This window comes from Penaeus monodon, chromosome 24, assembly GCF_015228065.2.
Source record: "Penaeus monodon isolate SGIC_2016 chromosome 24, NSTDA_Pmon_1, whole genome shotgun sequence".
Classification (NCBI taxonomy): Eukaryota; Metazoa; Arthropoda; class Malacostraca; order Decapoda; family Penaeidae; genus Penaeus; species Penaeus monodon.
In genome coordinates, this window is record NC_051409.1 from 3,073,601 (window position 1) to 3,073,925 (window position 325).

Below are 325 nucleotides of genomic sequence, written 5' to 3' on the forward strand. Positions count from 1 at the left end.
TACAGAAAGAATAATGGCAGGCAGAGAAAGGTGAAGGAGGAGACTAACAACACACACACACAAATGATTTTATTAAAGCAAACCCAAAACATTTCCAACAGTTATAAGCCACTGATTTACAGATCATATTTCATTCACCTATTTTGCGGCCATGTTGCTCCCCTACAAAACAGGGAAAAATTTTGTTCGAATAATTTATACCAACTGTTTATGTTAAAATGTTTCAAACCAAAGGGATAGAAAATCTCCGTTAATACTAAATTTTAATATAAATATATCGTGGCTAAAGGAGTGATCATCATTTATTTTAATGTTCATATTTCAG